Source organism: Folsomia candida, unplaced genomic scaffold, assembly GCF_002217175.1.
Source record: "Folsomia candida strain VU population unplaced genomic scaffold, ASM221717v1 Fcan01_Sc002, whole genome shotgun sequence".
Lineage (NCBI taxonomy): Eukaryota > Metazoa > Arthropoda > Collembola > Entomobryomorpha > Isotomidae > Folsomia > Folsomia candida.
Window position 1 is genome coordinate 16,405,352 of NW_019091194.1, and position 15,864 is coordinate 16,421,215.

At 37.8% G+C, this 15,864-nt stretch overlaps 1 protein-coding gene across 3 annotated transcripts in view; it reads left to right on the top strand.

Annotated features, from left to right (window-relative positions):
* LOC110842908 overlaps nt 1-15,864 on the top strand; it is a 98,596-nt gene that overhangs the window by 37,951 nt on the left and 44,781 nt on the right. The window contains exon 1 of one of the 3 annotated variants that reach the window (XM_035848001.1): nt 15,163-15,711. The exons of the other annotated variants lie outside the window; for them this stretch is intronic. The gene's annotated coding sequence lies outside the window, so the exon portion shown is untranslated. Of the gene's footprint in view, nt 1-15,162; nt 15,712-15,864 lie in introns of those variants that run through there. 3 annotated transcript variants of the gene reach the window in all.

The window sequence follows — 15,864 nt, forward strand, 5'->3', positions numbered from 1 at the left end:
ATGTTCTATAGTATTTGCAAATAAAATAATCAGAAGCTAAATAATAAATCTGTTTTTTTTCTTGTTTACAGGTAAGCAAGCAGTTTGGACTTGGATATTTGATTAACCATGTTCGTACAAAAGTATCAGCAGTAATCAGCACTTGGAGCGAGTATTCGACACTAAGGTTTGGTTGGATTGCAATATTGTGAATTTCCGTTTCCAGTTGCACTCACGAGATAAAATCAGGCGCAAGCTTGTTTTACAGGAATAAGGAATTGTAAATGTGATAATTTGATTACTTGTTTGACGACATTTCCTTTCCTTCCATTTGTGGGAATATTAGTCCCCGGATTTCAATGCAAGACACGACACGCATCATCATCTTTCCTGGGCTTTGACTGAAGTAAATTGATGATGAGAGGTTGCAGGAATTGTAGAAATGTGAGACGGAAAGTTATAGCATAAGCCGAATTATTAAATATCTTCTAGTGCAAAACCCTTCACTCAACCACCACGAGTCAAACAAAAGCAAAACATGGCGACATTTTATGCATACCTTTTATTATGCCTGGCTGTTCATCATCCTGTGAAAATGGTCATTAGTCTTTCCTCCCAATGTCATGTCATGCATCTCATGTCACTTTTCAGACTTTAGCAGAAGAAGACGGGTCGAAATTCTCAAATGTTTGTTGTAATATAACGGCGAGAATGTGACTTTTGCTTGGTTCTCGTTCTCAAAGGAAACATTTTGTCAGTTTAGTCTGCAGTGTACGTGCAAATAAAGCGAATTTTCTCATTAGTGTCAATATGAAATAATTTCGACTTTTCACTAAACCGGTCACTGGTCCTGGCTGAATAGAATTTTCGGGTTGCGACCCCTTCCAATTAACAAAGCAGCAGCAATTTCTGGTAGTTACCAAAAAACTATTATTTATTTACTGCTGTACATGGGTGATGTATGGTTTGATAATGTGGAATAATTGGCCAACTCATTCATCTACATACGAATACGTACGTACGCAGGTACGAGTATTTTGTTATATTATTATTACCACGCATTATTGTGCTCTCCAAGTACTTTGAGGCAACAAGTAGCGTTATTATATTTTATGTTTCTTTGAACTTGGACTTCATTGTTGCAGTTTATGGTGTTATAATAGCAGCCGTTCTTTTAGTGCCGACAGAGTCGAAGCCATGTGTGTAGCAAGGAGATCTAATGTGCAACAACCTTATAATCCGTTTGGATTTTCAAATAAGGCGATGCATGTCATTGCAATAATGTTGTTGTTGTAACAGATTGCATAAGGAATGTAAATAATTCCTCTAGGTCAGGCAGTCAAGTGGTCGCTATCGTTGGTGGCAATATGCGCTCTAGCAATTATTTTTTTGAGACGTGCATGTGAGGAACCTTAATGGAGCCGTATTGTACACACATACATAGGCGGTACTATATCTTGTGTGTTGTCAATAAATATGGCATCGACAACATCCTAAGTACATCAGTCACTCGGAGCTACCTTCCTCGTTACTCAAATTTGAGATGATGATGAGGTACATACATACATCCACTAGCAGATGCGGAAGAAGAAGGAGCAGAAAATGGCATTGTGGAAAAGAAACGCTTAATTGTTGTACTGCAATTGCATCTCTCTCATCGACCAGTTGACCATTATTGGAATTAATATAACGGAGGATTTATTAAGTTTCAAGCAATTTCTGCTTATGAACCATCATTCATTTGGTTCAGGGTTACGTCACAGGCGTCTCATGAAGATGAGATGAGCATTACGAATTCAAGTCAGATTTTGATTCCATCACCAGCATCATTACTGGGGTTTTATGAAATCTGCGGGCGTTTCCTACCCTGCATAACTTATTTGTGCATGCATCACAAATATGTAAATGCTCCACACTGACTGACGAATAGCTTAACTTTGCTAGTATGTCAACTGTCATGTATTGAAATAGCTAATGAGATGACTTTATTTCCAATGAATGAATGAACGGCATTGCCAGCAAACCAGTATCAGTTCGTGATCAGGTGATATAATAAATTGTCCTGTTATTAGCTGTGCTGTTGTGTGCAACTCCTTAAGCTGAGTCACAATGGATATATACGTTTTTATATTACGAAATACCAGTGTCAATTGTCAGGCGCATTTGCATTAAATTCTTCGTGTGACAATTTCGCAGTTTACAATGGATTATTATGGGCGGAGGAATGGACAGCTTCGTAAATAGACCTTGTCAAATTAGTTTGGCATTCACGTAAGGTTGATCAGGCTGGCTTCTCACGATGATGGTTACAAAATAAAACATACGAGTCCACTCCTCATGTGGAATGTAGGAAACTATTTTGGTATACCTTTCGTCCATCCGACTAATTCATGCACTATATTTTATATCTTAATGGCTGAGAAAATAATGTTTAATGGCTGCCTGGACCGAAAGAGGAGTCCAACATATTCGTGCATTTGTGTATAGTTCATCTTTGTTCATGGTCATAAAAATTTCTTTTGAACACAAAGTAAACAAAGTGCGTTATGGAGTAATATTTATAAAAAAAAGTAACTAACCCGGTGTGGGTGGTCTCGGTGAGACTCCAAATTAAACTTCACAATTTACAACAGCTATTAAGCTTGCTAACAATTCTGAGTGTCAGTTTTCAACATTACACTTTACCAAGTCACCTCCTCTCAAGAACAGTTACATAGTTAATCAGAAATGCATGCCCTCGTCATTAAATTTCCACTTTTCCTACGCTTGTAATTGCACGAGGGAAATAATAATAAAAACTTTTAATCCTGCCGAGTTATGATAAGTATGAGACTATTGATTTTTGAGAAAAAATTAAAAATTACTTGTCAAGAAACCAGCCAAACCTTTAATACCGTGTCTGTCATAAAAGATGAACCATACTGCACGCACATGCACCGCTCTAATAACAATAAATGCCTAAAAATCTCATCTGCATTTCTTCATGTATCCATAACCTACTTGCAATGTAACACTTGCAGTTTGATTACTTGACTCGGAATATTTGTATTCATAGAATTTGGTTTTAATTGACTGACAACTTTGTGAGAGAGTACGAAGAATCAACATTATGATTGCATTTCGTGACCCGTGTAAACATGCAACAAGACATTTTACTGCATTCCCAAAAAAACCTCTGGCGGAACGTGTACACTATTTATTCAACATTTTCAACAAGTCTTTTATGTGTTTGCCCATCACATTGGGCGCTGTAAAGATCAAGTCCAATTACGGCTGACCGAGTGAAATGCAGGTTTAAGACAAAATGACAATCGAGGATTTTAAATAAATGCATTGCACCAACGAGTCGGTCAGTCTGCCTGGCGCTTTAATGCGTAAGTAAATACGTATGCATTTCTGCCGTCAGTCTGAAGATGTCCGGCGAGATAAGGTTTAGAGGACTTTTAAAGACATGTAGATTCCTGATAGAGAAAGGGGAATGCCAATCTCGGTCATATTTTCTTAACCCACGCACGGTCACCACCAAAGCAGTCACAAAAAGTCGGGATGACCATATTCTCCCAGTAAACTTTAGTCCAGTGACTTATGCTCTTTCCACAACGATACCATCAAATAAGACAATTCTACATATGCAGGAGTATGTACGTATAAGTTCAGTGTAAAGAATCCGCCAGAGGCTACAACTAAATTTTATGAAAGGCCCAAATTATCTCCAATTTCTGTCAAATCTTTTTTCAGTCCACATTGAGTTTGACATCTTTCACCTCACAATTGACGCCATAATAACAATAGAACCTTATCGGATTTCGTTCTGCGATCATAGAATACTTCCTTTTCTGGCAAAGTCTCCTTGATCATCTTCACGCGGAAGAATTGGATCAGAGATTACACAATCAAATTAAAGGATAAGGCCTTATCCAATGGTCAACTCGTTGTGTGTAAGGTCAAATTTCAATTCAACGAGTCAAGATTGAGACGGCTATGACCGAGTACAGCTCTACAGGCATTATTCAAATCTAATTTAGTTTTACAATGGTGCAATCTGTAAAAATGGTAATAATAAAATAATGCAATCGTATGCGACAATCCGCCATCAATTCTAATTCCAACTGGTTTTTACTTACTTGACTCACGGTTAACCGTTGTGTCAAGGCTTAAATTGGTCTATAGTCACTGAATTTGTCAAGTTCAAATAATATATCAATCAAAGTCAGCACTTCCTCATAAGCGCAGTCGGGACTGAAATGTAGGGACACATTTTTATTTGTAGAATATGTTTAAAAAACCCCAGTACCGAGATAGATAGTCATCATAACAAACCAATAATAAAAGAATACGCCGTTTGGTTTGCTTGTTGACCTGCTTTGCTTCCATCGCCTCGTTTGTCGTCCCAAATCTGCAATTCCATAATTTATTGGATTTGCACACGGAATATGCAAACGAAGCCCTGGGAGAGTCTTTCCGACTCAGTCGGCGATAGTGACCAATTGACCATCCGGTTTTATAGAATGAATGGGATTGCCGCGATTAAGGCTGTGCTAATGATTATTAATCGTGTATTGTTGCATGCAATGGACGAATCCTTCAACATCGATAAAACATTTGCATATGTGATCGGCCATGATTTAGTCACGTTAACAACCCCCAATTTTAAGGTGGCTTGTGGGTACAAAGGAAAGAACAAGAAAGGGATTATATTCCACGGTTATGAGCAAGCACTAAATGTGGCACTCATTACCACTCGGAGATGAAATGTGATGATGACAATGGAGATTTAGACCTAATGGGATTAAGTCAGGGGTTCGTGTGTGAATATTTGTATGTGCATATCTACATATGCGTTAAACTTTTGATAGGTTTCAGTTCATGGTTTCCATCTCACATCTTCTTTCTAGGTGCAGCGTAGCCTTGTTAGTAAACTTGTTTAGGAGAAGACGAAAAAACTATTTCACCGTCAGACAGAGAGGGGCGAAGTTCTATTAATTTCGAAAAATGAGAAAATCCAGGATGCGGATATAAGTGGTGATTTGTCGGTGGAGAAGATAAGTCCATTCGGGCGTAAACATTCAAACTTCAAGTGCACCTGTTTGGGTCACAGATAATATCACGACTCATCTGACGTCCCCTCTCTTCATCCTCTTCCTTGGCACCCCTGCTCCCAGGACGAGTGACAAGGAAGACCAATCAGTCGTAATTCCAATTCTCAACTTGTAATTGGCTATTTATTTCAAAATTCTACACCGTACATTTCCACTCTTTATTAAACTCAATCTGCGTGAATGGGCCAATTTACAAGCATAAATTGGTAGTCGTTACTCATTCGCCTGTTTAATGAATCGGAATGATGACACAAACAGAATATGCAATGTTTGGGACATCAGATTAGATCCCGGCCAAACTGACAACAACGGAAGTTGAGTATTTCAAAAATAAGGGACAAATTGTGTACACCTTTTCATTTGCATGTCCTTTCAGAATTGTGATGACAGTCAGTCAGTAAGTACGGACTGCTCGGATTATGGATACTAAACTCTTATCCTTCGCCTTATTTTTTGCCATATGTGTCACCAGATGGACAGAGAGATAGAAATTAAACCTCCATAATTGTCGCCTTTGTACACGTAAATACGTTCATACTTCTAAACCTTTTGTTAGTACAACTATGTATGCAACGTACCCAAATCGAGCCCTGCAATTTAGTTTTCTGACCCTTGAAATTGCTCTCGTAATCAATGTCTCGTATTTACGCCTTCTAAGTCCAACTATTTTTAGCTTTGTATAAAAAACGCGTTATAACGGAACGCGACAGTATTCGCAAAGAATCATTAATAACCTGATGCGGAGCTAATCAATTTCCTGGTACATATGGCACACAGCCATCCACATCACTCCAACATGCACGAAATTGTGTCATTTATCAGTAAGGCTCAAGTACCCAATACAAAAAATTAAGGATTTATTTTGTGCACGATCCTCGTTTGAGTGACAATTTATGCTAATTACTTCATTTATTCACTGTGTATAAATTGCAATAATTTGTATTTGTGGTCCCGAGAGGCATAAACTCTGCCAGCACATTTATTTACGTGTACGCGTGTCAACGTATCTTATCTCATCACATAATAACCATGATACCAATCTCATCTTGTATTCCTGTAAAAAAAAGCAATGCCAATCTCATCTTTCGTGTCATCGCTGTCTCAACTCGACTCGATGAAGGATCCGTTTTGCACGCAGAGATTTTTTGCTCAATTCAGTTTATTAATGCGGAGATTTTACAACCTCATCTTATGGATTTTTGCTGATATGACAATTTTGCATCGTTGTTTTGTATAATCAGGACTTGTGTACTTACATCAAACTCAACGAAAGTTGGTCAGCATTAAAACAACGATAAATTATTTCTACGAATGACGAGTCTTTGAAACACATGCCGGTTTTATTGCACGTATGTATTTGTGATACTACTTTTCAATATTTTGACACTCGTTATCGAAACTTGCTGCCCCTCTGCATGTCGTTCTCACCACGGGTTTGTCAATTATGCACGAGAAGAGGAAGGAATTACTGGCTCAGAAGAAGGACCTCTGATTAGGGCAGATCACAGCAAGGTTTTACTCATTTTTTTATTTCGTCACTCACAATTTCGAGGGGGATGTCGTAAGTCTGAATTAGTACGAAAGGAGGCTTCGCACTTTCTGTTCCGTCACTTTTTTGCTCTTTCAAAATTAGCTGGTAGTAATTGTCAATTAAAAATATTGATCCGACATTTTCATGCTTTTTGGTTCGGCTAATTTTTATTCAATTGTCAAGCAGGTGTTGTTTCACTTACTTGCATTGTTCACTTTTGAATGCTGAAATCTATATTTTTCCTTTCGGCAATAATTAATGATCACGTTTTTATCGTTCCTTCGTTATGCCACTACTTTTTATAGGTTCGCATCTCAATTAAACACGGCTTCACGCTTTTACAAATTTTAGTAATGTGTTCTACCGAATTGTGTCATTATTAAGCACATAATGTTATTAGACAACAAACAATAATGGGACATGGTACTAAATTATTTTTTTAGGAGCTTCTCAGCAATCAGAAGCAGTGAAAGTATATAAATAAGACTCTCCCGTGCTTCGTTCTAACGCACATTTGTGTTACATTTGGCACAAGATCTGAAGCCAGGCGAGAACAAATTGGTTGTGTGCTAATCCCTTCTTCTTCCAGCCTGAAATCGTGAAATCTAAATTTAGAAAGCATTAAATTTTGTCACTTCCGGATTATCTTTTTTTCCAAAACTTTAAGAAATTTTATGCTCCTGTAACAGAATCCTTGGGGAGCAATTACACTAACCTCACACTTATCATAATGGGCATCCATCCACTTTTAGGAAATTATTGTGTTGCTTTTGCGTGTGGGTTTATCTGCCACCGAATTGGAATGAGCGAATGTTAATGATGTTTATGTAATATCGCAGCAACATCGCACAAATCATGAGATCATGTCACATTGCAGCGAATTACTTAACATTATTGCATTACAGTGCATTTATTAGATGCACACGGAATTATTTCCACAACAGTCATCATAATATGTATGCAGTCGTAATGTCAGTCAGTCGTACTGGTTAGTGGAACAAGTTTCTTCCCCTGCTGATACTCGGAGGGCCTCGAAGGGATGATTAGCGCTGATGCGAGGGTGCATGGCAGATGAGATGAAGGAAGTAATTTTCCAAATAAGGTTGAAATTGGATGAAATGAGCGAGTAGCGAATCCAATGGAAGTGAATCTGATAAGCATGATGGAAAATAATTAATGAGGGGAAACAAACGAGTATACGGCGACGACACGGAGGAAGGTGGCGAGCATTTGTGCTCTCGACGGGAGTTCCGATCCATGTCTGCTCCTTTGATTGAGCGCAACTATTGTCCATTGTTGTTTTCGGCAGGAATATGTATGCTAGATTTGCACTGCATAGCGTAATATCGAAAATAAATAATTATGAGACTCCGAGATTCCGTAATGTTTCTATTACAAATATATGTAGAGTTAGAGTTGTAGTTTTGAAGCCAGCAATTTACATGTTTAGCTTAACGAGTAAGACATATTTATGCAGCACAAATTTAACAGAGTTATCGCACCTGGTATAAAAATTGCATTCTAAGCAGAAGAGGTGAAGGCCAAAAATCTGTCGCATGGTTTGGTTGGTGGGTGCAGATGTGCATAAGGATGGCTGTGGCGCGTGTGCATTTGTTGTTGACGCATGGCGTAATAATTTGTTGCATCGAATGTTTGCTCACCTTTCCATTGCTTGGAGGCAATTTTGATCTCATATTTCACTGGGAGACTGCAGCACAGGAGTGGATGGAGAGATGGGACGAAAGTGCTGATGCCCAAGATTTGGCTTCAAGAGTCTTCTTGAGACCGTGCCTAATTGGAAAATGGCCAGGAAATTGTATCACTCGTGCTATGCAGCAAGGCGCACTTCCACGTTGTTACATACGCTTGTTATCCATAACTTTTACTTTCTTGTTCATCTTCCGCAAATAAATCCTTCTCTCCGTGTGCACAGCAAAGCAACCTCCCTGCAATTTTACGCCAGACGCTAAAAGTGTGAGTTGCTGAGAAGTGGAAGAAGTGATTATTGGAGCGAGACATGTTTTCGAGCAGTTCATGATTGAGTCAAATCCAAATCTACAAATGTTGCATAATTTTCCACTTTTTCTTTCCATATGACGAACTGGAATGTTTTTTTTATTGCAAAATCAACATCTCGCCTCATTCCTGGCTAAAAATATCATGCGGTAAATTGATGATTTAGTTGTTTTCTATCTACTCTAATATGAAACTGAACAAACAAGTGCATGGCTTTTCTGGCGAGTTATGTAAATATCACCTGCTTCACTTTTGGGCGAACGAATGCGAACTAAAGTATTAATCACTGTCATCTTTGAATTATATTAATTTAATCTGCCGCACAATGATTATAAAAACAGGAGCTAAGTATATAATTCTTGCAATTTTGGGAGGTGGTAAATAAAAATGGGCGAAAACTCGAAATTCCAGTTTTCAATCTGGTATACATAGTACTTACTGAATGCAAATATATTCTCTCCGGTGATATTGCAGGGTTCATGCAATTATAATTCATTCTCAGCTTTAGTCTCAAATTACGGGTAATTCATCAGAGCAATTTTCAGTTCAAATTCTACACAACGAGCGAATTATATTATTCAATATGTCTTACCACTTACAGGAGCCCGTGACCGATATAAAAGTTCCATGTTTGCCCACCGAGCTAGTGCACTTGGTCATATTTTTTGTTCTTAGGTGAGGCATAGTAACCATGAACACATGAAAAAATGCATGGTTACGGCAAAGCCTAAGAATGCAAACAGACCCCCCCTCCCAAAATTCCACTCAAGATTGTGGCAAAACGGCTAATCGTATCAAAATGATGTAAAAGGCAATCGTGCAGACCTTGCTGGGTAGATGATGCCCGTCAGGTCTATAAACATGACAATCATATTTTAACCCATTTTAAATCGATTTTAAACTTTCAAACGACTTGCAAATTCACTTTTGCCATGCAAAGGTTGTGACTCGTCTATGTTTTAATGTGCGGAAATCTATAACGCGTCATTTAAAACAAACCCGAGCGAAATCGGATAAGAAATGAAAAAGTTTTCTTGGTAGCATCTGCAGCCAGTTACTTAACTTGTAATGTTTCTTCATTACTTATAATAAATACTCGTTTCTATTAGCAACCAGCACTATAGAAACATGTAAGCTCTGCACTTACATATGCAAATATCTAAACATGTAAATATGTATGTACATGTATGCACTTTTAGAAATCCAGTATTAAAATAGTACCAAGCGGTATTCAGAAATGACTACAAAAATGGTATTCATAACTAATGCTCTGACGTAATCATGTTTCGTTTTCTCCCATGTGAGTAAAATTTCACGGTGAAAATGCAAATTCTCTTTCACGTTTTCCATCATAACTTTGTTTAATTAAACTGAGCATTATGAAAAATCCTGAAACACGTGTTTAATCATTTATCTAAGAATACATGATCATCGTTTTTTCGTCAAAATCGGAGCTAGACCGCTGGCGTCATATTGCAAGTAGTAGGTACCACTGAGAATTCAATTATACCAGATTTCTAAGTGTGTGCATACATACATATGTATGATGTTGATGCATTTCTTGTCCACGTCCACGGGTGACAGGGGAATTTAATTTGGTGTTCCACGCATCCACACCCACTGGAGAATTAATTGCATATGCAACGCATCCAGACTAATGAGGATTTAATTTGGTATCTATTATTGATGACAACTTAAAGAGACTTAAAAACAAAAAATAAACTAATTCTTAAAAAAAACTTAGGTGAGGCTTGCTTAAAAGGGGGAAACAAGAGGTTATCATCGTGTAGTAAAATAATATGCTACATCAATGTTCATCTCATGATTTATAATTTTAGGTGAATCCAACAACAAATTATATGCGTTTCGGACCATTTGCCTCGCCGTGGGCCTGATTAATTGTTCCATACCAATGCATATATGTATATATATAGTATGTGCGCCATATTGATGCTTGTACCTAAATATACATAAGTTGCAATCTTCTTACTATTCGATTCTGCTTATACTGATGGCCTACATGAATATATTTCAAAGATAGGTCGAATTTTTTAACATTTAATGTTCTGAAATATAATATTTCATGTTACAAACTAACTCAAGCTTCGTACATTAAATCACCAATAGATTATGGATAACGAAATTATCTAACGAAATCCTGTATCGTTTCATATGAATTATTACTGCATATGTGTATTAAATGCACTGAGCGTTAATAAATTTTCAAGTTATTTTAATTATTTGAATCATAAAATTGCCCACGGCGAGGCAAATGGTCCGAAAGGCATATAATTTGTTGTTGGATTCACATAAAATTATAAATCATGAGATGAACATTGATGTAGCATATTATTTTACTACACGATGATAACCTCTTGTTTCCCCCTTTTAAGCAAGCCTCACCTAAGTTTTTTTTTAAGAATTAGTTTATTCTAGTTTGTGATGTGTACATACTCCTGTTTTTTTAACCATACGATCCTCGACGTCATCACTCTCATTACTAATAGCATTGCGCAGTGGTGACGTCGAGGGTCGTATGGTAAATAAACGGACTGTACATAGTTTGTTTTAAAGCCATGCTGTAAATTAACTACTTTCTACTTAAATAAATTTTGGGTTGGATAAATTCGTGATTCATAAAATATAAGGACAAGTCTTTCATTTTTATTTGTGGTTGGCTACCAATTCCTCCTCCTCTGCACAAGGAAACCATAATGACCAGTCCTGCCTGGTTAATTGGTGTGATGCAATGCAGCATGTATGTACACGGAGTACCGAAAACTTCATTTCTTGTATATGTTCATGATTGAGTCTGGACGACTGGAGAAAATTGCCCCTTACTTATGCACAATTTATCACTTGCAACGATGCCATTGAGAAAATAAGAATTTCATGAAACTTCTCAGAGCATAAAAAAGAGCCACACAAGTTCACTACTTGGAAATCACCACGTTATTGCATAATACACGCATTATGGAAGCAACGTGAAGAAACTATTCACGGTCAAAACCATTTTCCTCCAAGACGTTCAGTCAGCCAGGACAAAAAACGAATACGACGAGAAACATTCAGGCGACCAATGGAAAAATCAGATTAAATGCAGTTGGTCAGCACTTCTAAAACTTTGGTCCTTTGTTTCGTTGCACTCTTGTTAATCGTGCTGAATAAAATGTGACAGCTATGTATGCACCACCGGCACTTGCTTTGCTGGACTTTGCTGTGTGCCGAAATGAATTGCACTTTATGTGCGTAAAAAACCCCAGTAAATTGAATGGAAATGCAAGTGAATACACGGCTACACAGTAATTCACGCTGCAACGCAACCACTGTTTTTATGCTGCTTGTTGGATTGGTGAAACAAGTGAAGCAGAACTCAAGATAAATTGACGACTGACCAGTCGTGACATAAAAATAGCATGTCGCAGTGGACTTGAAACAAGTGCTGGTACATAAATCTGGAGAGCTTCATCTGAACTGAATTCATTTCTATAATTGTCCGCAAGAGCACTGCTGGTCATTCTGTGGAAAGTCCCCAAGGACTCAAATTCTATACATGAGTTCCGACCTCATACAATTCTTTCACTTCATAAATTCATTGCAGCATTATTGTTTGATCAGCACATTATGTTATTGTTTCGTCTGGTAAATAATTGGATTAGCACCACCATCACCGACAAATAAAAGGCTATTCACAATCCACAGAAAAATTCGGATTTAATCATTTCATCGTTGATTCAATGCATCATTGTTTTGTTTGAACGAGGAAGGAATGACAGCACATTTCGTCAGCTTGTGTCAACTTATCACGTTTCTGCTTATTTAAATTAAAATAGAAAATAGCGTCATGCCATCCACATCCATCCACAAAGCACACCCGGAGCAATGCCAGAGGTCAGATTCAAATCTGGACTGAAACAGGGAAAGTGAATTAGGGCTGATTTGTTGGCATACAAATTTTTAAAATCCCAGTTGGATCCATGAGAGATGAATACGTCAAAAGTTTGCCAACCAAGTAAATCCAACACGGATTGACATTGTTTTGAGAGAACAAAGGGGATACGGGGATGAAAACTGAGCTCTCTCTCTCTCAAGGGACCACGCGTTTTTGGGGCCATTTTTTTTATATCTCGTGCAATGGGTGACACTTTTTTTAACTTTGAAATTTGATCTCCTATCAAAAATCCACTTATTTGAGCTGGGCAAATAGACAACCAAAAAAGTCCCTGAAGGATGCACGCAAGGTGGCCTAGTGGACTGGATCCTTTTAATTAATAAGTGGAAATAATAAAGGGTGATGTGCATACTCGTACGTATGTAAATACACAACTGGAACCGTAAAGTTTCTCCAGAGCATCCATTCCTACATATGCGACTGGATTTTGTCGTCGGCCCTTAAAACTTGGTTAATCCACATGTTGATACTTGGCTCTATTTGTGTACATGACAATAACTCTCGGCCCATTCAGCCATAGTTCGGATGGGGAGTTGAAAGGGTGGACCCGACGACGAGACCCTTTAGGTCGAGGGTGAAAGACAAGAAGCAGCAACCGATGAATGCTTATGGAGGAAAGCCCTGCTTTTGGTATATCATCAAATACCTTCATTGTACGGATGCCACACGAATAATAATGATGGCAATATGTACCCGACCCGAAAATGGTCGTGTTGCGGTGATGCGTTTCTCCTGCAGCTGTTACGACCACACTTTTCCAGGTCTCAGATTTGTATCAGGTTCAGTCAAAATCAAAGTAAACTGGGCTAAACCCGAAACTCGGTGAACATCTGCTGGTTTCAAGGGTCACTTTTTTCTGAATGGGAGCAGTTGCAACTTCCTAAAGGGAACAATGATAAAGGAATACTGATCTAGTTAGTTTTTTGGGTGGAGCTGTTGACGATGGGTGCACGTACTTCGTTATGTCGAGTTTAATAATATTTTGGGTCACGTGCCATAAAAATTATGAAAAGATGAAGTGGTCAAACACTCGCCAAATACTTTTACTTTTTGTCAAAATACCTTCCTTGCATATGTAAATCTTACGTGCTTGCATTAATTGTTCTTTAAAATTTATAGTTTGATTTATACGAGGCATTGTTTATTAATGGGTTCTGTTTTCATGCGACACTTATGGCTGAGATTGCTCATTACAAAATTGCTCACCAATGACGCTCTTAGTAATTGCTGGTATTTCGCATAACTATTTACTGCTAAAATTTTAATGTCTTTCAAGATTGCTCCAATACATATTTACTTATAACAAATCGTTGCCTCATAGCAGGCGGAAGTACTAAAATACCTCTAGAATAAGATCGTTAGAATGCAATATCTAGAATAAAAAATGAATGCATTGATAAAATCAAAATTTTGAAATACTCTCTGAAGAAGGCATACAGATTTTTTTAAATCTATAGCCAGGCAATGATTGTATCTTTTCCCTTTGAACGCTTTTTACTCAACTTCTTTAAAGGCAGCATTAATTAAATCAGCTCCCCTTTCATTTGATAAAGTCGAATTCCAGCTAATCTAATAAGCTACTCCAGAATTATTATAATTTCTCCCACTGGTTCGGAATTAAAAAGCACCCAAGTCAGGAAGAAATTGAATTAAAACTGAAACAAGTGTATGCGTAGAGGTTCTATTTGATCTATTTCACGGTTCATTTGCGTATACATTATTTTTATGCGGGGATAACATTTGGTTGCATTGCATCATATGTAACATTGAATATCACGGCGTATGTATGTAATCCTGTCACATGTATCAAAGTTCAAAAGCTTAAAATCGAATAAAATCAGATCGAAATATACGATACACCAATCATTCGTGAAACTCACCCCTCTCAACCCCTGCTGATATTCCCCTGTTTTAGTGTTATTCATGCTGAGAGTGGTTTCACATTTTAATTTTACGATCCTCCAATATTTCACTCATTTAAATCAGTATACGGCCAAAACTGATCATTGATACATCACGCCCTGTACTCAAACATCGTCATAAATCCAAATATTCTTTGAGAAGTATTAGCAGGGAGATTTTATCCGTAATCGTCGTCGTACAGATCTACAAAGGGGCCAGGATGCTCAAATTATTGGGATCGGATAGCCTGCAATGCACACGGCCCACGCCTTCATATTTGCTTACAAGTTCCAATTACAAATCCCATATATCAATAAAGCTTGTAAAGGAAACCAATTGAGATGGAGGGACCAAGTTCATTGAACAATTTGGAGCTGCTATAAATTAAAGGGACCCAACTTCCACTGAACCCATTGATTAAGATTAAGTGTGGTTGGTCGGTAGCAGCAATCGACGATAAGAGGAGGGCTGAAAGTTGTATTAGATAAGTGTCCTCATATCGTTTTCTCTCGTGCACGTATGTACACGAGTGTCATGTGTAGTGTAGTTTGCTGGATGCGATAGTGAATAGTGACCCTGTCCTATATAACGCCCGCAGTCCGCACTGATATCGGTGTGGGTTTCGTCGCTTGATCATTTGTAAAACCTTTAAAAGCCTAGTTTGCACGAACATTCTTTGATTCGAGGTTGAGTTCTGGACGGAATTGGATGACAAAATTGTGTAGTCCGAGAATTATTATTCGGTGTGTGTCCTATCCGATTTTTCAATAATATCTTCCCAACACAATTCAAAAAACCTTAGTCTTAAACAAGACAAAATATTTATATATTGTCCACATTGAAGTCATTCTAGTGCGGCGTTATTTTAATCACCAGCCTTGCTCAGAGTCATTCGTCTCATATCACCTCCAATTTCATCTTGACTATATAACATGCAAACATAACTTTTGTTGTCCACGAATTGCTACACATTTGTCAACTGACTTATCTTTAAAAAGTGTCAACTTTGGTTCGACTTGTGAGTGTGGGTGTGGAAGAATTATTAGCCTCGTATATATTTACTTGTACGAAGTCGTGCTAAAAATTGACGACTACACATTTATCATCTTTTTCTGAGCTGTGATCAGAAGTTCAAATGTTAAGTCATGCAAAGGCTTAACCCTGACCGAAATATTTTGTTATCATCATCGTACTCAATTCAAGTCGGATTTGGATGTGGCATTAGCACAAAGGTAACAATAGACAACTCGCCAAACTAATTTGCCAATCATCCCCTGTTTGTGATGTACCTGTTTGCATGCATGTTTTTAAGCCCACGACCACTATCGACTACAAATACACCACATCTGCTGCCTCACATTATTATTATATTGACATAATCCCAA